This window comes from Saimiri boliviensis, chromosome 3, assembly GCF_048565385.1.
Source record: "Saimiri boliviensis isolate mSaiBol1 chromosome 3, mSaiBol1.pri, whole genome shotgun sequence".
NCBI classification, from domain to species: Eukaryota; Metazoa; Chordata; class Mammalia; order Primates; family Cebidae; genus Saimiri; species Saimiri boliviensis.
This window is the reverse complement of record NC_133451.1, coordinates 111349239-111375208: the sequence shown is the minus strand read 5'-3', so window position 1 is coordinate 111375208 and position 25970 is coordinate 111349239.

Genomic DNA, 25970 nt, shown 5'->3' with positions numbered 1-25970 from the left:
CTATATAGAAAATCTTAATGAATTGACAAAAAAAAAAAAAAATGGCACTCCCTGGGCAAGGTGGCTCAAGCCTGTAATCCCAGCGCTTTGCAAGGCCGAGGGGGGTGGATCATGAGGTCAAGAGATCAAGACCATCCTGGCCAACATGGTGAAACCCTGTCTCTACTAAAATGCAAAAACTACCTTCATGTGGTGGCACACATCTGTAGTCCCTGCTACTTGGGAGGCTGAGGCAGGAGAATTGCTTGAACCCAGGAGGCAGAGATTGCAGTGAGCCGAGATCATGCCACTGCACTCCAGCCTGATGCTTGGTGACAGAACAAGACTCTGTCTCCAAAAAAAAAAAAAAAACAAATAAAAAAAAAACAAATAAAAAAACAAAACCTTGGCACTAAAAAGCAATTATAGCTAAGTGGTAGGATACAAAGTTAATATCCAAAAGTCAATTTCTTTCCTCTATATCAGCAATAAACAAGTAGAATTTAAAATTAGAACATATTAGCACTTATTTACATTAGCATCCCCCAAAATAAAATACTTTGGCATGAACTTAACAAATATAGACAAGATAACCTGTATTATAAATACAGAATAACCATAAAAATCTGAAGAAAAATATCCAAGAACTTAATAGATGAAGAAATATTCTATGTTCATACAATTGGAGGTAAGTAAGGTTAAAAGAGGTTACCAAGCATTACCAAGATTTAATGTGATAGAAATGATGTCCTTATGAGGAGGAGTCACCATCTGTAGAAAGATCTCTCTTTCTACACACACACACACACACACACACACACACACACACACACACAAACACACACCATGGAGGGAGACAAAGGCCATATGAGGACACAGCCAGAAAGCTGTCATCTGCAAACCAGGAAGAAAGTCTTCATCAGAAACCAATCTTGACGACAATTCGATCTTGGACTTCTATTCTCCAGAACTGAGAGAAAATAAATTTCTATTACTTCAGTCATCCAGTCTGTGGTACTCAGTTGGGGCAGGCAGCCCTAATAGTCTAATACAAAAGATTTCAAAGAGGGAGTAATGACTCATGCTCCATTATTCACATAGAACGCAGATAAAGCTTTTATACTTGGAATTACAGTTTATTATCATGAAGTGATTCAGATTGTAATTAGCAAAGGGAAAATGTATAGAGGGCAAAATCTAGGAGAAACCAGGCCAAATTTCCATGTATTATCTCCCAGAAAATCACACAGACATCCTTAATTCTCTTAGAAATAATACGTGAGAATGCATTCAAAGTTTTGTCAAACAGAGAAACTCACATATGCCTTGGTATCTAGTGATTTTATTGAGGTCAATCACAAAGACATGCAGCCCCTAAGGGAATGACTGCTGCCTCTTAGACTCCAGCTCCCCAGAGAAAAGACAGGGGGTTTTCATCAACTATATGTTGGCATAAGCTATCTGATCAATTTGATACCAGAAAGCCCAACGCATTAGCATACAAGAATGATCATTGGGCAGAATATACCAGGGCTCACATTTTACTTCCCAGGAGCAGACAAAAATATGTCCTGCATGAAATTCCCAGAGTAACTGTCGTACTTGATTTTAAGTTGAGAGGGAAAGATGGAACTGTGGAAGGGGGAGTATGGGGGAACGAGACACCATTTACTTAGTGCTTACCATGAGTATCAAGTATTGGGTGTGGAAACGGAAGTGTGGGGGAAGGAGACATCATTTAGTTAATGCTTGCCATATGTATCAAGTATTGGGTCAGGCACTATAAAAGCATTGTCTCTTTTATCCTCATGGCAGCCCTTCAAGTTGGTTATGATTCATTTATTCATTTACTTAAAAATATTTACTCAGGGGCTGCTGAAGTGTCTTGTGACACTTTCCATTTCTGGAAGGATTTTGTAAATCCTTAGTTACAATACTTAGTTTCAGAATGATTTACATACTCAAAGCTCATAACGGAGAAAATTCTATTTAATTCAATGAATGTTTATTAAATGCTTATGACATACTGTGCTGAATTTAAGTTTATGGTTTGCATGCACCATATTTTCTGTAACTATTAAATATTGGAGAAGATAACATTCACTGATAATAAATTTTCCATATTTAGTCGCACTGAAAATTTAATGTCTTCATCATATATTTTATTCATGTATAATTTCTTGATTAAAAGTAATCTATAATGCTATTAAAATATTCAGAAAATATAGAGTATAAAAATAAAATATAAATATCACTTATAAGCTCATTCAATCTGAGAAATTATAGTTAATTTAGCTATCATCCCACATAGCCTGATCCTGTTTAGAGTTGTAATCTTGCTCTTAATTTACAAAATCATTGTGTTACAGGAAAGGAGACTTGATCCAGACACCGAGAGAGGGTTCTTGGATTTCACACAAGAAAGAATTCGAGGCGAGTCTGTAAAGTAAAAGCAAGTTTATTAGAAAAGTAAAGGAATAAGAGAATGGTTACTCCATAGATAGTTGCCCAAAGGACTGTTGGTTGTCCATTTTAATGATTATTTTTTGATTACATGCTAAACAAAGGGTGGATTATTCATGCTTCCCCCTTTTTAGTTACTATAGGGTAACTTATTGATGTTGTCATGGTATTTGTGAATTGCCATGGCATTCGGAGGAGTGTAGCAGTGAAGGCAACCAGGGGTCACTCTTATTGTCATCTTGGTTTTGTCTGGCTTCTTTACTGCTACCTGTTTTATCAGCAAGGCCTTTATGATCTGTATCTTGTGCTGATCTCCTATCTCATCCTGTAACTTAGAACACCTTAATGGTCTGAGAATGCAGTCCAGTAGGTCTAAGCCTCATTTTACCCAGCTGGAGTTGCTCTTGTTTACATGCCTCTGACATTTCCCCCTCCCTTTTATAAGAGAACCCTTAATCCTAAAGGTTGCAGAGAGATGAAGATCCATCTTCTGTAACTTTTTGAGACTGAATAGGGACAATGATATTCTTCCTAACTATTAGAGTCTCTCGTATTCAGGGTACAGAGGAGCTCAGTCAGAAAGCATCAGTATAGCAAGGATCATTCATGACTCTTGAGTTCTGACAACAGGTTATATCTGGAAGTTTAGTAAGTGTTCAATTAAAAAAACATTCAGTAAGCTTGTCCAGCATTCTTACACAAAGAGTAAAATGGCAATATATTCTACAACAGTAAAGCAAAGTAAGTAAAATTATCCCAGGTAAACTAAATTAGAAGTCTTTCCACAAATAGGAAATCTCTTTCAACCACGCTGATGTAGGGATGCTAGCTGATTCCAGTGTGCCAGAATATTGATTCAGATTTTTACATTACCCAACACTCTTGTTTATTCTGAGTAGCAGCCAGAGATCATGGTTGGTTCACATCAGTAAGTAGGATTAGCCTAAATGGCAGAAACAAACTTAAAAACAACTGATGAGAATAGAATGTAATAAAAGTGTAAAATAGTTCTCGAAGAATAATTTCTCTCTCATGATAAGACTCATTCATTTTATATTTGCCCTGATTATTTGTATAATGTGCAAGAAGAATAATTATTTGTCACATAAGCTCTTTTTAAATTGGCTTTGATGGAACTCTGCTACATGGAAGGAATCTCAGGTAAGATTTTTTTAGTGTGGAGTCCTACCGTAGGTTTGGACCCTCAAATATCTATGAATTGAGTAAATTCCTCTTCTCTTGGATTCCCAAGATAACTTGGGGCTCCTGGATCTGTTAGACAGTGACATTCTTTACTTACCACAGGTAAGAAACCCTGTAGAAGGACTGTTATAGACAATGTCTTAGGCTAGTTCCCCAAGGGGCTTTTATTGGCTTTACAAGTCAAGTTTGATTCCTTAAAGGCAAACACATCATTCCAATCAAAGCCTTGATAAAATAACTAGTCCCTCCAATTGTTTCCTCTTATGATAAAAAAGAAAAGAAAAAAACCAACAGATTCATATTGCACTTATGCAAGTAATTTTATTGTCATAAATTAAGAATACTCATAAATAGTTTCTAAATTCTGGATAAATTAGATATAGAGAAACAAATATTCTCTGAAGTTTGTTCACAGGAGTATATTTTACTTAAATGTTAAAAGCTGTAATTAGCTTAAGAGTGAAGTTTCTTTAACTCTGAAAAACAAAACAAAGGATCAGCAATATTTTAAGCAAAAAGTTAAGATTACTTCAGACTCCTTTAGTTGATGCAGTTAACTCTTGTTCTGTTGGATATTCATGAACATTTTAGCTCTCTGTCAGTATTGATAACTTTTTCCTGGATTCTGATATCAAAATTTCCAAAGTTATCAGAAAACTTGCATTTAAGAACACTGCTGTAAGAAAAACTTAGGAATCTAACCCTCCTAAGTTGGGTCTCTAACCCAAGGTTGATCAAATGTCCTTGCCTTGATTAGAGTTCTATAGTTGATTATAAAAGCACCTTTTAAAGAGGACCAATGCAAGACAATTTTTTTGTGGATGACAAAAAGTTTTAGGACAGTCACAGTCAAAAACACAATTGACAAGAAATTCGGTTACCTTTGTGTCATACAATAATTTTATGTAACAATTGTAATTATTAATTAACATATACTAAGTTGTATCAGAATTACAGGAGTTTCCCATTATGTTGGAACACATATAAATAAATATTCATACAAATATAGCCCAAAGAAAGCTGAACATTATTTTACAATTGATAATGCTTCTTGTATGATATGTATGATATTGATAACAAATAAGCCAAATGTCACTGTTGCATTAGTGCATTATTGATGTCAAACCCAATTGTTTTTTGTTTTTTTTGTTTTTGTTTTTTTTTTTTGAGACGGAGTTTTGCTCTTTGTTACCCAGGCTGGAGTGCAATGGCGTGATCTCGGCTCACCGCAACCTCCGCCTCCTGGGTTCAAGTAATTCTCCTGCCTCAGCCTCCCTAGTAGCTGGGACTACAGGCATGTGCCACCATGCCCAGCTAATTTTTGTGTTTTTAGTAGAGACAGGGTTTCACCATGTTGACCAGGATGGTCTCGATCTCTTGACCTCGTGATCCACCCGCCTCGGCCACCCAAAGTGCTGGGATTACAGGCGTGAGCCACCATGCCTGGCCCAAACCCAATTGTTAATGAAACCTTTAGACAAATGTATTTAATCTTAATCAGCTTGACCATAAGTTAAGACTTTCATAAAATTTTTATAACCCTTTACATATTTTCTTAAAAAGCATATCACTGCTCTAAGAAAAACTTTTACTTTTATTCCAGTGCTTAATTTACAGAAAAATTGAATAATACCCCTTTAACCTTAACCAATATGTTCACACATAGAATCTTTTACAAGTAATTTTTCACAAACACTCCACGACTTGCTTAAACCTTCAGCTTTATTCTAACTTAAAACAATCCTTTAACCATCTAAACTTAGGCAAGAAATCCACATTCCCAGGCCTTCCTATAAGCTTTTACCAAAAACACATTTCACTTTCCTTACACACTTTGCATGTAAAACTGTTTCTTCAATAGTCTCAATTACATGTTACAATGTTAACCCTTAATGACTTATTTTTGGTGAAAACCTTGATAAGTTGCAATTTTAATTATGTACAATGTATGGAGCCTAGGACCTAGACAGAAGTATAGATAAGGTATGACTCTTTTTAGCATCTAACTTCACATGTTCCAGGCATACCTAGCTGTAAAGCAAGCAAGTTATACAATAAAAGTCATAGTGGTATTTTATGAAGCATTTAGGAGGCCTAATCACCTTTAAATTGTACAACATTTGTTGCATAAATTTCTTTTTTATAAATTCTTTCATGACTTACACAGACAATGTATGATATGTTTGGACTTTTTGGCTTGTACTAAACATCCCTTTTTTAAAAACAACCAGTCATTTTACTGTAGGGTAAGAATTTACCATACAATATCCTTTCTTATATAAAATTTCTTTTCTTTATAACCTTGGTTGCATGGATAGGGGACATGGCTAATTTGACATGTCCCCAGGCCTTATCTAGAATCTAATGGCTTCAAGGTAGGTAAATTGAACAATTTTCAAAAGTCAAAGAAGTAGTTTATGATCTTAAAGCATTTAGAAAACTTAATATCTAGTCTGCATAATTTAAAGTAAATGCTTACATTTCTGAAGATATTTCTATTTTACCAATAATTTTTAAAACTGTTTTATTTACAAAAGATTAGTAGAGTTACATGACCCAAAAGGTCACTTTCTACTTTTATGACAAAATATTTAATTTAAAGTCTTATTATTATTAAACCAATTAAATAAAGCTCTTTTATATATAAACATAACACACGTAATACATATGAATACACAGACAGAATAAGATAAGGGACTTATCTTCCAAACCAGGAATTGAATACTGAACTTAGTCTACTATTGTGATGGGGGAGACCAACACAAAGTTCTGCTATGTGGCTACAAGGTCAAGTTCCTAAGGGCATGCAACACAAGAAGGAAACAATGTTCAGTTTTTTTCAGGGACCAGCAGCAAAGTTTGCAACTGATTAATTTGCTGGGCCATCTTTGAACAGTAGGTTTACAGATATCCTAAGCTTGTGTTCTATCCTAATGTACCCCTCTTTATGACAGAAAGATACAGGAAGATACACAAAGCACACCAGATTGGATACAATTTAAGACTAGCCTCACAACCCCCCCCCCACCTTTTTTTTTTACATTAATCAAAGCTTTACAAGAGATAAACAGCAATTTTTAACCATTCAACCAGTTTGCACACACACACACAGAGTGAGAGAGAGAGAGACAGAGAGTTAGAGACAGAGACAGAGACAGAGACAGAGACAGAGACAGAGAAACATTGCCTGCGGCAGGGTGGAGAAGGTCAGGTGCTCAGGGAGCCTTAGAAAAACTCACCCTTTGCTGCTACAGTGAGAAGTTCAGGCGGCTGCTTGCCAGTCAAGAAGAGATCTTTTCTAGCAGTCTCATCAGCTCTGAAGTGTCCCCTTTTAGGGAGGAAAAAGCTCCCCATGTCCCATGCCTAATCCTGCCACCCACAGCTTTCAGCAAAGAGTGCACAATAGATTTTAATCCAAAGAGAATAGTAGTTAACATCTTGTAGTGCCAAAGCCATTCTTAGCTGAAAGGGACTTTACCAAGAGGGACTTTACTGAAAGGGGCCTTTAACCCACTAAATCTTAGAAGGGAATCTAACCCTCCTAAGTTGGGCCTCTAACCCAAGTTGATCAAGTGTCCTTGCCTTTTATTAAGAGGGGCCTCTAACCCATTCTGTCTTAGGAGAGACTCTAACTCTCTGAAGTTGGGCTTCTAACCCAATCTCATCCTTTACCCAGGTTCCCAACCACTTACCTAAAGTCAGCTGATCAGTCTATTTCCTTTGGATCAAGGGGTTTCTTCAGTATCATCCCTTCAGAGTTCTCCAGAAGGATCTTACTGGACCCCACCACTAACCCAAAGTTAGCCTTTGGGCTGGGGAATTTCACACTGTAGTCCCTTCTGTGGTCACCAGAAAGATTTTAAAGAAAAAGGGTCCTGATCCAGACCCCAAGAGAAGGTTCTTGGATCACACACATGTAATAATTCAGGGCAAGTTCATAAAGTGAAAGCAAGTTTATTAGAAAAGTAAAAGAATAAGGCCAAATGCAGTGGCTCATACCTATAATCCCAGCACTTTGGGAGGCTGAGGTGGGCAGATCACAAGGTCAGGAGTTCAAGACCAGCCTGACCAATATGGTGAAATCACATTTTTACTAATAATACAAAAATTACTTGGGTGTGGTGATGCACACCTGTAGTTCCAGCTACTCGGGAGGCTGAGGCAGGAGAATCACTTGAACCTGGGAAGCTGCAGTGAGCCAACACTGTGCCATTGTACTCCAGCCTGGGTGACAGAGTGAGACTCTGTCTCAAAAAAAAAAGAAAAGAAAAGGAATAAAAGAATGGCTACTCCATAGACAGAGCAACCCTGAGGGCAGCTGGTTGCCCTTTTTTATGGTTATTTCTTAATTATATGCTAAACAAGGAGTGGATTATTCATGCTTCCCCTTTTTAGACTACAGATGGTAACTTCCTGATGTTGCCATGGCACTTGTGAACTGTCATGGTGCTGGTGGGAGTGTAGCAGTGAGAATGACCAGAAATCACTCTTGTCACCATCTTGGTTTTGGTGGGTTTTAGCTGGCTTCTTTATTGCAACCTGTTTTATCAGCAACGTCTTTATGGCCTGTATTTTGTGCCAACCTCCTATCTTATCCTGTGACTTAGAATGCCTTTACTGTCTGAAACTGCAGCCCAGGAGGTGTCAGCCCCATTTTACTTAGCTCCTATTCAAGATGGAGTTGTTCTGGTTTACACACTTCTGATGATTGCATCTCTATATGGTTATGTCACTGAAATCCCAGGGGTTCAATGTAGGTCCTGCTGCTCTCTGAACAGAAAACCAATCACTGAGACAATGATTATGGCAATGGAAGGAGATTTTGTTGTTATTATTGGTTGTTTTGTTTTGTTTGTTTGTTTGTTTGTTTGTTTTTGAGATGAACGTTTGCTCTTGTCACCCGGGCTGGAGTGCAATGGCATGATCTCGGCTCACCACAACCTCTACCTCCCAGGTTGAAGCGATTCTCCTGCTTTAGCCTCCCAAGTAGCTAGGATTATGGGTGCCCGCCACCATGCCCAGCTAATTTTTGTATTTTTAGTAGAGACGGGGTTTCACTGTGTTGGCCAGGCTGGTCTTGAGCTCCTGACCTCATGATCAGCCCTCCTCAGCCTCCCAAAGTGCTGGGATTGCAGGCAGGAGCCAACATGCTCAACCTAGAAGAAGGTTTTAATTGGGTGCTATAGCCAAGGGAATGGGTGATCAGTCTCAAATTCATCCTGTGACCAACTAACATAAAGGGTTAATATAGCAGGGAAGTAATGTAACTGTGTGGGAAAACAGGAACTCAGGAGGGTAAGGAAGCAATCATGATCAATGAGGACCCTGGCATCTCATTGTCTGAATGTGATGATCTGATTTTAGTACTTTGATATTGTAAGTTTCAAGCTTTAAGACCAGAATGGCCAGTTTCTATGTTTATCAGAAAGAACTATCCATGGGACTATCCAGCCCATTTCAGTTCGGTACTGTATAGCCATTACAACACACAGATTGACATGAACTGCAATATATTCATTTTTTTAACATTTTAAAAATGCTTACAATGTGGCAGGGCTCACACAAGATACTTTTCATTTTTACCTCATTAACTCCTTTAAGTGACTCGTTGATGTATTTGTTATCACCATTGTACAGGAAAGAATTTGAGGATTAAGGAATTCAAGTAATATACCCAACATTACAGAATTAGGAATAGTGGTTCTAAGTTTTACACAGGTCTCTCCTGTTCCAAAGTTCTAAGTCATCTTTAATTATTCCAGGTGTGCATTTCATGTGTCTTTAATAATGTTTCAGCCATCTGGAGAACACGTCTGGTGCCCTATGCTTCTTTTGTATGCCCCTCAATATTTAGTATACTGTTATGTTTGTTTCTAATTAAACATTTAATTAATTTAATTGACTTTACCATATGGTCTTTGCTATGTCATCATTAATTTATTTCTGCTATTGATTTGAATTTGGTAAAACTACACATAATCTTTCTTGGTAAAAACATTGAGATTTATGATTTATATGGTTTAGTCAAGATATTGTTTTAATAAGGCACTTCTGGTTTATATTATTAAGAACAGAGTTTCCTATAATTAGTTTTCCCCCCAAATGGTATGTGTCTAAATGGTTTTAAAAGTAATATCATTGATGAGTGTTTAAATTGCACTATTTATCAAATGATGACAAAAATCAAAAGCATAGATTAAATAAATATAACATTAACAAAAATCCATATTTTATTTCCAGGTAACTTACTGGTTAATAAATGGAAGAAAACAATGCAGTATTATTGTCATCTCCACATACCCCACCTCAAGTTGATTCTCTGTGAGCCTCCAGGCCACAGCCTTTTACGTACTAGTTCTTGCAAGTGATTCTTGGGGAAATCATTTTGCTGTAATACTTACTCACTCCATGCGTTTTCTGAAATGTCATTCCAAAAGGGCAATTTAGTTTCTGTTGGGTGCAAAACTATTCAGTGGACCTACAGGTATCAAGACCAACCATCAGCTATGAAGAGTAATTGAGAAGAAATATGATCACTGAGGAATAAGAAAGGGAGACTTTTTTGAAAACAGAGAGTATAGGATTTGCTCCAATGTTTTGAAATAATTAGAAAAATGTCAGAGAAAAATAAAGTTTAGAAAATCCTTGGCAATTGATTCTTACTTTTGAATTTTTCATAATTGCTTTAAGTATCAGCTAAAGTAATCTTGAATAAAATGTGTAACAATCAGATATTGCTTGATCTGAAATATGTATTAATTTGAAAAGTTTAGATGATGAATGTTAGGGAAGTTCAAGAGATTTGTACTTAAAAGATTGCAAGTACTTTCATAACTAAGCAATATGCAAGTAGCATGACTCTAATGTAAGTAAAGGTGAATATTTCTAGTTGGATGTTTTCATATGATAATTAGCTACTCATTAATGTGTGATATCTAATAGATACTTTGATTTCCTGAAAGTCACTGAAAACAATGAAACGAAATTATTCTGCAAACTCTGTGGTTTAGAGTATTTAGTTATATAAATTAACTGTCTCCCTTCCTTTCCATCTCGATTGGTTTAAATTGGTAGGTTTTAAGTATACTGGTATGCAAATGCAGGGATTGCCTGAAATCTAGAACACTGGAATAAAAATCTGACTGATAATATAAATTTAGAGTAAAATAGGGAAGCAAAATCTAGCTTTAGAAAATGTGAGATGGAACAAATCAAAAACTTCACAATGTTATCTCTGTTACTATAATGCTCAAGATGTATTTATAATACAGTTTCTTATAAATAAACCTACAGAATTCCAAATTTAGACATAATTAATTGTCAAATTTTAAGTACTTGTTAACCTTTAAAAAAGTTTGTAAAGTATGGGAATATTTCGACATTGAGACTGTAAATATCATTTCATTCTTTCCCAATGTGTAAACATACTTAGCTTATTGGCAGAAATCAAGATGCTAAAGTAACATTTTCTGAAAACATATTATCCTTTCAGCATAACATTCAATAATAAAATATAATGCTTAACGCGTCTTTGGGGAATTTGTACCTTTAGCCCAGCCCTCTTCCTTCTACTCTGGATTCCTGTATCTAACGCTTATTGACATTACTGTTTGGATGTCAAATAGCCATCTCAAACTTACTGTGTTTTTCTCCAAAACTTACTTTTCCTCTTTCTCAGTCCAGTTACAAGCAACTCCATCTTTCTAATATTCAAGTCAACCTGCTTAGTCTTTCCTAACTCTTTCTCCCAAACCATATGTCCAAGCCATCAGGAAATTCTGTTGGAGACAGTAAATCTTAAATATGTATCAAGAACCCATTTTCATTTACCATCTCCACTGTTTCCTACTTCATCCATCATTTCTTGCTGTTTCCCAGCTCTTCTCTTGACCTCTTCAGTTCACTGTCCAGTGAATAGCTATAGTGAAGATTTTAAAATTTAAATCTTAGCATAGCTTTCATCAGTAAAAATTGTCAAATGGAATCCTACCATGCCCATACTCAAAGCCAATGTCTTTCTATGGCTCATAAGACTCTTCATAATTTGCCTCAGGTACTATCATTCATTGCTGCTGTATCATGAAAAGTTCCTATTTTAAAACTAAAAGCAATGAATATAACCCAGTTCATATAGCTCAAAAAAGTCAAGAAGATAACCCAGTTGTACACCTGACCATAAAAGAATATAGCCATATAAATATGATAGCCAAAATCCTGGTTCAAATGGATTTGAAGCAAATATAATTTTGCACAATACTGATATTTTTATGAATTGAAGAAAATTATTTTTCTAGTTTTTATATAAATTTTTGTACAGATTTTTACCAAAAATCTAAAAATATACCTTAGAGATTTTTTATATTGAATTCTATTTATTTCTCTTAAGAAAAAGTAAATAAACCATAAACTCTGTTATGCTCACTTACTTAAATTATTACTAAACCTTAGTGAATATAAGTAAAACATTGGAAAACCTGCTTTTTGAAACTTTGTTTGCAGTGATTCAAAATATTGTTTTGTACTTGCTCATTTCAAAACTTTATTCAGAGACTATTAATGATATATTTAATACTGAAATACTATTGACATTGATGTGACACCATAATTTGTCTAGTACTAGTCAGTAAAATAAAATACTTTATGAGTTTACATGAAGAACCTGAACAAAATCACGTGTATATGATACAAATACATTCTGTAGATTTATTTGACCTCATTATATAAACTTACCTCTAATAAAATTAGTAGGAAGGAAATAAAATCTCACAAGGGTATTAGGAAGAGTAAAATATAATCTTAGCATAATTGATTATTGATTAAGCTTACTGTCTTCCTGGTCTGGAAGGAGGTACAATGCTCAACATTTATTTTTACACATTATAGTAGACTATAGAATTAATTAAATAATATTCTCTCTGCTACAATGTTTAACTTAGAATAGATCATTTAGAGAAATATAGGGCAAAAAATACTAACAATGATTATTTACCAACTATATAACAGAGCAAAATGGTGAAACACTATTCCACTGGATTTTTTTTTTTTTAGAACAAGCAGAGGAAGGAAAAAAGTCAGAGAGAAAAGATGTCTCAAGGAAAGGCAAGAGAGAGCTACTTAAGCCCCTGGGATTTCTCTTGTGAGAGGCTATTATTTGTATTGATTTTAGTTTGCAAGTTCTCTTTTTCCTCTCTCTACTGGCCCACTATGTAATCCATAAATAATAAATACAGTAGCAGTGAGTCATTCTTTACACTGCAAGCATAGCAACCAGCACTGCACATTAATCACCAATTGAGCACCATATCATCTCCATCATAAAATTCACTTCATTGTGGAATCAAGACCCTAAAACTTAAACTTTCTATTGGCCACAAGGTTCAAACTAAACAATCTGAGTATAGCAGAATGAAAGGATTCTTCCCTGTCCATGATGTCAGCTCCTATTATTACTTTTGCTTTAATTCGTATGCCTACTTCTTTGCCATTAAAATCTTGATTTGAGTAGTTGATACATAAAGCAGGAGCTGTAGTTATTGTATTTAGTAAATTGTTAAATATGACCTCTTTCTGCGTGACTTTTATGGGAATCATAAAATTTTCTCCAAGTAATCCAATATTGGTTGTTATTTATCACACAAATCTGTGAGAAATGGAGAGCTTCAGGCTATAAGCAGGTAACTAAGTGACTAGTTTATAGACCCAATAAAAAGAGGACCAAAGATGTGACTAATGTCAATTAAAGGACTCTTAGAAAGTAACATTAATTAAGATCATTGTTATTTGGTAATAATTCAGTGATTAATTTCACCCCTGGGACTTCCAGTGTTTCAGAGAACTGGACAGTCATATATTATTTGCACAGAGTTTTCTCATTATATGGCAGCACCATCTTATTTTCAAGATTAAAAAAAAAACATTTTTCTGGTAATATAATAAATACCTAGAAAAGTGCTTAAGTCATCAGTGTGCACCTCAGTAAATTTCAAAACTCAATAAACTTCAAAAATGAACACATGAGTCATTCCAGCACCCAGAGGAAGATCCAGGAGTTACCAGCACCCCAAAGTGCCCAGTTGTCTCCATCCAGATACATTTTTCCACAAAGGTTGACATTCATTCATCAAGACTGACTTGTAAATATTTGCTTTTCGCCTGGCTTTCTGTGTGTAAAATAGGGTGGTATTTCTCATTTCTGTATAATATTTGTTTGCTTAATTATACTGCAATTTGTTTTTTCATCTGATTATTAAACAGCATGGTTATTTTTAAATATTAGATACACACAGTGCTATTATAAACATTTTTGTACTTATTTTTGTCAAACTTACATTCTGGGTAAATAGTATGCATATATTCATTTCAGTAGACATAGGCAAAAAATTTGTCAAAGTTGTGCCAATTTGGGTTCTTGCTAACAGTTTATGAGCATTCCAGTTGCTCCATACACTTGTCAATACTTGGTATTGCCAATCTCTTTTTTAAAGCTATTCTGATAGGTATAGTAGTATCGTATTTTGAACTTAATTGGTATTTCCCCAATGTTAATGAAGTTAAAAACATTTTTTATATAATTACTGGCCATTTGGATTTCTATCTTGTTTTGCCAAATGTCGAAGTCTTTTGCTTGTTTATCTCTCATGTTGTTGGCTTTTCAATTGAGTTATGAGTGGTTATATTTTATATACTAAACGCAGCCAGCTTGTTTTTTTGATCAGGTAATAGTGTCTCTTGATGAATGAAAATTCTTAATTTGAACTTAATACAATTAGTCTTCTTAAATTATTTTATGTTTTTTGCAATGGTTCTATGTAAGGGATACTTGTGTTTCCTAAGATTATAAATACATTCCTTGATATTTTATTCCAAAAAGTGTATTATTTTCTCATTCACATTTAGATCTATAATCCATGTGGGACAGTGATTTGGAGAATCTATGCTATTTAATTATGCTAAGTGCCATAATCTCTGATTCATAAAGAAATGTCATTTTTTGTCTCATAAATTTGATTTTAGGATGCCATTTAGTTAATATATCAGCCTGGCCCCAATCAGGAGTAATTTGAAGGGGGAAACTGTAATATAAAGATCTATTAACTGTAACAATAGGTTGGAATAATGAGGGATGTCTAATAAGAAATAAAGAGAAATCTAGAGTACAGGAATAGCAAATACAAGGAGCATCCACTAACCCTAGAGTTGACATGAACACTCAAGGCAAAGCTCCACACACACCGTCATCCCAGGCTCAGACCCAGACCTTGTGAGAGATGACATGCCCATGGCTCACTCAGCAGAGAATCAGCTGTGATGGATGCTGATGCAACATGCTGGAAATCCCTTCTGCCTTGGAAGGCTATTTACAGGAAGACATCTCCCCAAAGATACTTTCATGCAAAACTGCCCAGTGTAGGGTGGGAAAAGTTTCTGGCAGAAAGTATGCTGCTGTCGATCATGCACTTCTGATGGAGAAGCTGCCCACAGGGCAAGAGCCTAAGGCTGGACATGTTGCTCATAGTGCAGGAGCTTGGCCCTGGGAAACCACATGCAGTGCAGAAGTCTACCAAGCAAGCACAGCACAACTAGAAAGCAAAACCCCTTCTTCCCACAACCCATTCTTCTTTTCATAAACTGATAACTGCAAGGCCAGTTTCTGGTTTAAAAATAGATACCGGGCAGATAGATACCCAGAATTTCTTGATTTGACCCTAATATCAATGGAATGTAGCCATTCCTATAACTCAGTTTGGAAGGTAGATTCTCACCACCAGCATGGCCCTTGACAGGTGACCACTAGACTGCTGTAGTCTTCATCTGATTCTTTAAATTCCCATGTAATTTGTGAATAATCTGGCTTTTCAGGTCCCAAATTAAATCATTGGAATCAACCTCTATCAGAGCATTGGCCACTCTGGACCGTATGGATTCCTTACATACCAGGCAGGAGGTGAGTATAATTTATTCAAATGTTTTATGAATTACTAAAAACATTCCATTTCCAATGTACCTCTCATAAAAGATAAGATTAATAAAATCATTGATGCTAGTAACAGCACTTTTCTGCTTACAATCAGGCAAAAAGTTAAAATACTATTTAAAGAAAATAGACTGATTTACAAGTATCATTTACAGAAATATTTTGAATTTTATCTACATAAAGACACCCTGATTTTATTTTTTTGAGCATATACTTCAGATTAAAGATTTAATTCCTTTTATGATACTATATATCCCAAGTTTTCTTTCTGTCTTTAATAATTTATTTTCTAGCTTTTTTTCTTTATGGTGCCTAACCTGTCAGCAGTTCTCCATATAACCATCTTTAGTATATTGATTTTTTTTTCAAGAGCTCCCTTTCTTTAAAATTCCATCTATTTCTATGGCTTCAGGTCTCATCTATTTGTAAAATGTGTAGGTCTATATCTCCAATTCTGATGCCAGGCTTGATTCTGGAGTCATAAATTTCTAACTACTGATTAAAGAGTGATATCTTATTGCATTTGCCAGCAATCAGCAACTCAGATTCAGCATAACCACAATCATTCCTGCTAAATGTGTTTTCATCTCAAACTCAAAATTTCTATTAGTGGCACAATCAATTGTCTACTTATCTAGCTCAACATTTTCTAGCCTTTTATGCTTAACATTTTATCTTCACCTTTGACCACTTCCAAGCCCATATCATCCATTACATTTCTAAGTTTCCTAGTTTTTAAAATTTATTCCCCCTTTTATTCTATACTCTCATTCTCATTATATATATACTGAAAACTATAAGGGCACACAAAAAAAACAACATTTAGTATTAGCAGTAAACGTCTTTTGAAAGATTGGAATAAAGGTTAAAGGAGTTGATGATTCTACAGTCTAGTATTAATAAATCTAAAATGTGTCATAAAATGCCATTGAATTTGAAGGTTATTTACAAACCCTAAGTCAGTTTTCAGATGTAGATTGCAAGAGATACCATTCTAAGTGGCAGAAATACAGGCTAAGCCTAAAAAAGAATGGGAGAGGATAAATACCTCATCTAGAATCTTACTTTAATGAGACAAAGCAAATACAAGACAAGGAAAATAAATTTGGAAGATATTTTAAGAGTATTATAAAATCAAGAAGGAAGACCTAAACATATTTAATTTTCTTGAAGAGTTTGACAGGAAAATTCTCATGATAGGGAGAAAGGAGCTATGAAGAAGAAGACTACAAAAAATTATTGAGATATTAAGGCCAAAACTAATAATTACTTGTTAAATTATAGAATATAAGAATAAGTCATTGTAAGTCTCACATACATATTGAATCACAAGTGGTCTTTAAGAAAAAGGTCTGAAAATGGTTTAGGGTCCACATTTTCCTTTTGTCTAGTTCCTTTTGGCAATTGTTAAGATACAATTGGGAGCTGTACACAAAAAATTTGAAAAAATATGTAGCTACAAGAAACTTGATTCCCAGGAGAATAAATGAGATCTTAAGGTCAAGCATAACTCTAGAATTCTATGAATGCCTAGAGTCTTTCCTTTACTTCTCTGTGAGTTGCCTCCTGAACTTATGTAAGAATTATTTATCTTTCTTTTTCAGAAGTGGGAACTGAAATAAGGTAAAGTACTTTACCAAAATGTAAAAGCAGCTCAATAATAGAATTCTGAGAGGAGTTCTAGAATCCCTAGTAAATTGATAAAGTTGTGAAAATTAGATGTGGTATTATAGAAAATTTCAAATAAATGGTCCTATGTATATAACATTAAAATAAAATTATGTCTTTCTTAATACGGTTGGTATTTTTGTTGGTATATGAAAACCTCTTAATATTCTAAAGAATAGTGCCCAGTAATGTACACATTAACTATAACATTTAAAAATTATATGTATATTATATACATATAACCTATTGTACATATACATATAACAACAGCCTATTTGACCTCAGTAATTATTGTTCAAAAAATATTTATTTAGTTCATATTATATTTACAAAACAATGTGTAACTCTGAACAGTATTAAGAGATACATTATGATGGGTCAGAGCTTGGTTTTCAGTCTCAAGGACTGGATAGAAGACCCTTCCTAATCACCTATTTGTGTAAACTAGATGCAATAATTTAACTTATTTCCTCAAATGTGAAATGCGTATTATTTTGTTAAGTTATTGTGAGTGTTAAATGACTTTACATATTATGAGGGTACTAGAACAGCATCTCACACATAGTTATTGCTAAATAAATACCAGTTCCTATGAATAAGACATACTGTAACAAATAAAAATGGTGTAAGAAACCAGACCCACTGTGCCCTAATCTTGTGCTGTCATACTATCAAGAGTATGATTATTTGTCATTCCAAATGTGAGTCTGTGGTCTGTATTACTGCAACAACTGGGCATAGTCTTGGTTTTATTTGTAGCAGTATGGACTCTGAGTTAAACAGAGGAAATTGCCAGGTGAGCATAAACAGGATGCAGTCATCTTACTTTTTGTTTCTGTCCTTTTACTGCTATCGGAAACTGCCTTGTCTAGCACAGTACCTAAAAAGAAATCTATGTAGAATGCAGTGTTTTCTCAGATGGAAAACATAAAAATGGGCATTTCTGTCTGTAAGTCAGCCACACACCTATATCGCTACACATCCCTGCCAGTTTCATGAAGAAAGACTTAAAAAACAGAATGGGTTTTTATTTTAGGGCTAGATTAGAACATGTACTCCAATCATTTTATGATAGACTATTATGATTCCTGGTCTGTAACATTGTAATTTTAATAGCAGATTATATGGTTTGGCTATGTCCCCACCAAAATCTCATCATGAATTGTAGGTCTCATAAACCCCACATGTCATGGGAAGGATGCAGTGGAAGGTAATTGAATCATGGAGGATGGTTTTTCCCATGCTGTTCTCATGTTAATGAGTAAGTCTAATGAGATCTGATGGTTTTATAAAGGGGAGTTCCCCTGCACATGCGATCTTGCCTGCCACCAAGTAAAATATGCCTTTGATTCTCCTTTGCCTTCCACCATGATTGTGAGGCCTCCCCAGCCAAGCAGGACTGTGACTCAATTAAACTTCTTTCCTTTATGAATTACTCAGTCTCAGATAAGTCTTTATTAGCAGTGTGAGAATAGACTAATTTAGCAGCAATTTATAGTTTTCTCTTCATGGATTCTGAGTATACTTTCCCTGAATACCTGGTGGGAAAATCTGAAACTCTCATTCTGTTACATGGAGTCATGGTATGTATAGAAAGATGAAGATTGCCATAAAAGTATATTGACTGTACAATGTGACAACTAACAGAAATGCTCAAGTCAATACCAGAAACACTTTAAAGGGATAAAAGGCCTTTACAATTGTTCACTCCCTACTGCTGCTTCTGAATATTGAGCCCTGAGATTCTATCCTGGTTTTCCTGCCTTTATAGATACACTATGAGCTATATTGTTAGGGTTTTCTGTTCTGCTTCTGAAGTCCAATGAAGCCCCCCTTTAAGCTACCCTTAAATTATTTTACACAGCAGTTGATTTTCCAAACTTTGAAGATGCCAGAAACCCCTAGGTTAGACTGCCTCAATAAAAGAGTCAGCCTTCTTGGCACTATCATTAAAGTTTCTGAACCTTAGGAAAGCCTACTTAAGAGATAATGGACACCTGACAACTTGTCAAAAGAAATTTGGCACTCCAGTAGAAACTGTCATACCAGTATTAACTGAACTAATGCTTGTCTTCAATAAAAATCTATTTCACAAAAAAACAACTGTCAATTTCCCATACTTTAAAGCTTACCAAAAAGTAAAAGTGAAGTAATAGTTTCTTCATGTAAGACTAAATTTGCAAAAGGTAAGAACACAGAAATATTTGCATTTTAAATGAATCCTTGTTTAGCAACAGACACTGAGTTGCAACTAATACTTTACCATGAATTACTAAGAAAGTCAGCTTTAACACTAACGTGATTTGTTCATGCTTAAGAATATACCTTCCTTTGCCAGACATGGTGGCTCACACCTGAAATCCCAGCACTTTGGGAGGACAAGGTGTGCAGATGGCTTGAGGTCTGGAGTTCGAGACCAGCCTGGTCATTATGAGGAAACCCTGTCTCTACTAAAAATACAAAAATTAGCCAGGAGTGGCAGGTGCCTGTATTACCAGCTACTTGAGAGGCTGAGCAGGACAATCACTTGTATCTGGGAAGTGGAGATTGTAGGGAGATGAGATCATGCCACTGCACTCCAGACTGGGCAGCAGAGAGAGACTCAGTCTCGAAAAAAAAAAAAACAAAAAGAATGTATCTTCCTTTAAAAAAAAGTGAACTTTTGTAATTTACACAACATTGAATTAGTCTGGTGTTTTGGTGACTTTATTTCAGTCCATGAAAAAGTAACTATTATGGAAAAAAGTAACTAACTCCCACTACAAACAACTAAAATTGGGAAAAAATATAGGAAAACTCAGTTCTAAGTCATTGGATAGCAGGCAGGGCAGCATTGTAATCCCAGAGAGAAGGATTCCTGTAATAGTTTTGCCTTCTGCTTGGGGAACAATTTGAAGACTGTAGTGTGGGAAGGGGAAGATTAAACCAAACTCAGCAAGTCTACTTACATTAAGGAAACTGAAGCTGATATTCAAGGAGGTTTAAGACAGCTGAAATTTTGGGGTTTACCTGAGAGGAAAGAACTCCACAGAGAAAAACAATTACAGAAATTAAAGGTCTGTGAGTCTTTGACTAAATACCAGTCAGCATGTACCCTCAGTTAAACTCCATCAAGACAAGCAAGAAAAATTTAGGGAAAGAGAAATTCCCAGGCTAACACAAAACTTCAGCATTTAGAAGGACAGAAGGGTCAGAATCTGCTGAATACTGATTGTCCACAATAAAGAAAATGAAATAGTTGGACCTTAGCAATAGGGATAAAATAGGCCTAGTCTTAAAATAAAACACTCTTGTACCCCACCAAAACATGAATGAGTAAATATCGAAAAAACAAAAACAAAACAAAACAAAACAAAACAGAGAAACCCCAAAACCCAAAACTGATTGCACGTGGTTGAATTGTCCACTGGAAGAGTTCAACAAACTGGAAAGAATATAACAAAATCCAGCACATAACAGTTTACAATGAACAGTATTGAACATCCCTGCTAAAACAGCAGAAAGTATCACACGCATCAGGAGAAAAATCTGACAATACAAAATAAATAAATGACAAGAATGATGGAAATAGTAGACTTTAAAAGGAATGCAAAATAAAATTTACGTAATGAAATGTCTCTAAATGGGATTTACAGTGGATTAGATGAAATAACTGGAGAAACAAAAAAACAATGCGGCAGAAAATATCCAAAATGAAGCACAAAGAGAAAAAACAGTGAAAGAAAGAAAAGGAAGTGAACCTAAGTGGCTCATGAAATAATAACACACATGGGTAGAAAGCAGAAAATATATTGGAAGAAATCATCTGAAAATGTTTCAAATTTGATGAAAACCACAAACCTGGAGATCCAAAAGCTAGTACAAAGAGCAAGCAATACAAAAACTAACAAACAATACACAAAGTCACTTTATAATTAACTCTTCGAGAACAAATAAAGCAGCAAAGAAAATACACACACGTGCACACACACACGCACACACACGCACACACACACACACACACACAAGATCTGTAATGAGAAGCAAAAAAAAAATTTTCATTTCTCTTTTCAAATTTAGGCAAGCTTTAAAATACTGAAAAAAGTTAACTTAGAATTGTAAAAACCAGCGAATTCCAACATGAAGGCAAAATAGCAATAAAACAAAAAATCTGAATGATTTATTAAGATTTGTCAGCATACTTGAACTATAAGAAATTCTATGTCAAGTTTTTCAGGCTGAAGGAAAATGACACCAGATGGAAACTGGGATCTATGCAATAAGAACCTAAATATGGTAAATTTGTGAATAAATGTAAAATATTTTATATTTTATTTTCATTTGAAATATAATTGTTTAAACCAAATATAACAGATATTTTGAAGTTTATAATGTATAGAAATAAAATATATGACAACAATAAAATAAATGATAGGAGCAGCAATGCACCTAGATAATTGAGGTACTTATGTGTAAAGTGTCGTTATAGTTTATAGAAGTAGACTATAATAATATTTATACACTTAAAGTAAATCCCAGAACTAAACGCTACAAAATATTTTTTAAAAATCCCAGTACTATAAAGCAAACATTCCAACAGTGGATATAAAATACAGTCCTAAAAAATAAACTCAGGAAAAGAAGAATAAACAAACGAAGGACATATATAATTTTTTAAACCCTCCAAATCTAGAGAAAAATTCCAATATATGGAAAATTATTTTAAATATAAATGGTCCAAATAATTACAATTTAGAAAACATAAAAAGGAGTAAACATGTAAGTTCCAAACATGTTCTTTCTAAAATAAGTTAATTTTTAATATAATCAAACTAATTAGTTAAGAGAAAGCAAGCAAGATTTATTTAAGGAGAGTTAATAGTTCGAAGTGGACTTTATAACAAAAACTTGTAGCAAGGATAAAGGGGACATTCCATATTATAATGAGTCAATTTATTAGCAATATAAAGATATTTTTCAAACCTAAATATGTATCACCTGAAAACAGAGATTAAAGAAAGAAGAAGGGGCAAAATCTGACACTCTAAAAGAGAATAGACAAATCCTCAATTATTCTTCTAGGTTTTACTGTTTTCCTCTCAACAGTCAGGGGATATTCAACAAATAAGCCATAAAACAAATCTCAACACATTCAAAAATTTGATAGAATAAAAATATTGCTCTCTGCTTTTAATAAAATGTAATTAGAAATTAATCATTCAGAAATCAACATGATTTAAAATAAACCATGTGTTACAGGAAATTAGAAATTACTTTTAACTTAAAGTTAGAATATATTAAACTTTTCTATATGAAGCTGAAAGAGTACTTACCAGGAAATTTGTAGTATATGACATTATACTAGAATATGATACAAGTTTTAAAATCAACAATATATGCTTCAACCTTATTAAACTAAAAACAGAAAAATAAAGTCAAAATTAGCATAAGAAAGAATCATAAAAGTATCAATAAATAAATTATGAAATGGACAAGAGGAGAAAAACAATAAATCCAAAAGCTGATTGATTAAAATAATCAATCAATATTAAAATTATACTTCCAGTTAGACTGACTGAAAAAATTAATAACAATTGCTGAAAAATAACACAAAAAAGATAGGGTATCACGACAGGCCCCATGGAGATTAGAAGATTAGGAAATACATTGAATCACTTTTCAACAAATTTAATGAAGTAGAAAAAATCCCTGAAAAACCCAAATCACTATATATATATATATATATATATATATATATATATATATATACATATTTCCTGAATTTTCCTATATTATTTAAAGAAATTATATTCTAATATAAAATATTTTCACAAAGGAGATTGACCAACTCATCCTAGAGGCAGTCAGTGCCCCAGCCACTCTTCAAGTAGCCTGACCGTAGTCTGTGATATTAAATCCTAAGCTATGCTGCTTTGAATTGTCCCCAGAAATTGTAAGTGTTATATTAAAAACAGTAAGCCATAGGCCAATAAATAGACAAGAAACTTAATTACTCTAAACAGAGGTTTCTTCTGAAAAAGAGAGAATGGCAACAGAGACCATTAAATATTGCTGAGTAATAAAAGCAACTGTTCTAGTACAACCAGAAAAGAAACAGACTACCTCTGACTTGTTTAGACAAAGTTATCATATAATTTCTCACCTCTCTTAACATGTATTGTTGTGAATATATTAAGATTTATTCATGATTAAAAATAAGTTGAAATTACTTAATTTAAGAAAGCATAAAGAAGGGTTGCGGCTGCTGAGTTACGTTAGATGAGAGCAAAATGAAAAAGAGCAGATAAAACGTATAATAAAAATTTGCGGGAGAGACCATGTGGCCCAGAGAGCCAAAAGGAAGAATTTAGGTTGACAAACACCATCTACAGCATTGTATTTTTCCAGTTTGCTCTATGTAGTTGTCTTAGTGTACTTAATATCCACTTGCTGTGATTTGGTGGTGCACAATGAACAACTTGGGAAACTTCGTATCTGAATTAATACAATTTCTACATTAAACTGACATCATTCCCTACTTGTTAGTGGCACAAACTATTTGTATTACACAAACATGCTTTTGTGGAACAAATAATTCTAATATAAGCCAAACCACCTAATGTTAATCAAAGATAAAGAGAAATGATATGTTCTAGTAGTGACCTTTGGAGCATAGCCTTTCTAAGCAGCTAATTCCAGCTCAGATTTGAATTCCTAGAGAAAGCAAGTAAGTGGTATTGTGGCTTATTTTAAAGTATCCAGTTTAGTCCTAAAATAACATTGCCTATGCTTAAATATTTTAAAGTAAATTGCAGACAACTAATCCAATGTTAGTGCAAAGTCGTAACCGAAAATTAAATTGAATATCATTTCAAAATTTCTTAGTTTTGCATGGTAAAAATATGGGAGCATGAATTTTTCCAGCAATATCTAAAGTCTTTATAATTAAACTATATATGTGTATAATACAATACATATATAATATAACATATATATAATATATGTATAATATAATTTGTGTATTGCATTATCCCATCAAGTTTAAAAATTATATTTAGAGTTAGAATTGTAAAGGCAGGGCATGGTGGCTCACACCTGAATTCCCAGCAGGTTGGGAGGTCATGGTGGGAGGGTCACTTGAGGTCAGGTGTTTGCAAAAAGCCTGGCCAATGTAGTGAATACCCCTCTCTACTAAAAATGCAAAAATCAGCTGAGCATTGTGGCATGCACCTGTAATCCCAGCTACTTGGGAGGCTGAAGCAGGAGAATGGCTTTAATCCAGGAGGTGGAGGTTGCAGTGAGCCAAAATTGCACCACTGCACTCCAGCCTGGGTGACAGAGCGAGATTTCATCTAAAAAAAAAAAAGAATTTAAAAAGACAATTACATTTATATATATATATAAAATAGAAATGAAAATTCTACTAAATGATCAATTTGGGTGGTAGCAGAAAATGTAAAAATAGACAAAACAATTTAGATTATGTTTACATTTGAATCCACAGCTACGGGCGATGTGAATAGAATATGTTAATTTTTTTGTGATAAGAAATAATATAAGCATGTTTGGCAGTACATAATATAATATTATATGTATATAATATAATATTATATGTATATAATATTGAAGATCATTTGGCCTTGTTAGAATATCAGTTCTACAACTTCAATTTAAGATGTAAAATTCAGCAATTTGCTTGGTTAATGATTTTAAGTAAAATCTTATTCAATTAACACTCATTATTGGAGCTAAAACTTCCTCAGGTACACTACTTTATAAATGAGATTTATAAAATTAATAAAAATGATTTAGAAATCAGCTTTTCCACATTGCTGTTTCCCTCATTATTGAATTCAATAAATCTTCGGCACATGCTTAGTTTATGTTTGTAAGAAAGTTATATTTTCAACTATTTAAAAATTATCTGTGACAGTTGTTGGACATCCTATTGAAATGCTGATGAGAATTCAGCTGCTGATACCATTAAAATGGTCTTTGCTAAGAAGTAGAATTCTTAAGCTCAGATACTTTTTTTAGTCTCTGAAATGAATCATACGTGGTGATAAAACTACCTTCAGTAACTCTTTGTCTTCTGTCATTTTTTCTGGTTCTGGTGTTTTTTTTGCTCTGTTTTTTTTTGTTTGTTTGTTTGTTTGTTTGTTTGTTTGTTTTTGTTTTTTTTTTGTTTTGCTATTGTTTCTGATAGTAACCAAGTTTGAATCTAATCTGGCCTCCTCATGGCCATTTCCGTTTGGTGGTAGCATTGGGTGAGAATGTGGCTTCAGTGTCTGGCTAATCTACCATCTCTGTCATGTAGAGATACAGATCTCTTCTCTGGCAGGCAAGAGGTGACAAGGAATCTGCTCTCCAGTCATTTGTGCTAATGCAATATCATGTCACACTAAAAGGAGACAGGATTTTGAAATCTCGACTGGAGTGTGATTTTTGTGTTTTGTGTTCACTTTGATTATGAAGTTGTAAATGCAAATATGAATCTGTATGTTTTGTGTTTCTATAACTGAGAAAAAACTTTTATTTCTTATGTGAATTATAAATATTTCCTAGCTCTGGAATATTTTAATAAATTACAGTATAAGACTTCTTAAATAAAAGTACTGTTTTGTTTTGTTTTGTTTTGAGACAGAGTCTTGCTCTGTTGCCAGGCTGGAGTGCAGTGGCGCAATCTCGACAAATTGCAACCTCT